This window comes from Octopus bimaculoides, chromosome 30 (assembly GCF_001194135.2).
Source record: "Octopus bimaculoides isolate UCB-OBI-ISO-001 chromosome 30, ASM119413v2, whole genome shotgun sequence".
Taxonomy (NCBI): Eukaryota; Metazoa; Mollusca; class Cephalopoda; order Octopoda; family Octopodidae; genus Octopus; species Octopus bimaculoides.
In genome coordinates, this window is record NC_069010.1 from 4,799,992 (window position 1) to 4,800,948 (window position 957).

Genomic DNA, 957 nt, shown 5'->3' on the forward strand with positions numbered 1-957 from the left:
GTGAGTGTTTATTGAGCAAAAACACTTAAAGCTCAACGTGGCTCCGGCAGGAGATGGTGGCGAACCCTGCTGTACTCTTACACCACAACTTTCTCTCACTCTTACTTCCTGTTTCTGTTGTGCCTGTAATTCAAAGGGTCAGCCTTGTCACACTGTGTCACGCTGAATATCCCCCGAGAACTACGTTAAGGGTACATGTGTCTGTGGAGTGCTCAGCCACTTGCACGTTAATTTCACGAGCAGGCTGTTCCGTTGATCGGATCAACTGGGACCCTCGACGTCGTAAGTGACAGAGTGCCAACAACAACGCATGTGTGTATGTATGTATGTATGTATGTATGTACGTGTATATGTATGTATGCATGCATACATACATGTACGCAGATCTGTTAATGTATTTTATCTCTAATGTTGCCTTATCATTTTTATCTTCTGCAGAATTGACCAGTTTCCTGCCAAGGCACAATGCCATCATTATCATTAATTACGCAGATTCAAATCTAATCAAAAATAAATATTCATCAACTCATTAAAAAATTTCTTTGTCTCCTAAGACAAACCTTCCGTTGTTGCTGTTGATTTTGTAATTTCTGTAGTTTTGTTGTTGTTGTAGCTGTTGTCGTTGCTTTGCTTTGCTGCCAGAAGTTAGGCCTGGTCAATCAGGCAATGCTTTCACCCACAGATATTTTGTCAAACTACGAAGTGTTGAAGCATGGCACCACAAAGTCTCTGACAGCGACATGTACCTGTTACACTTCACTGACAAGCCCCAAGAAGGGTGAAATACAAATGAAGTTCTCATGAGTCACTGTTAGGATGATATTTGCCTTGATCCGATGCATATTTTGTTGTCAACACCATCTATGAAGAGATTTTCTCTCAGTCAAAAAAAAAAAAAAAAGAAAACACAGTGTATGTTTAAGAAGTAACATACATAAATGGTGATATACATACACA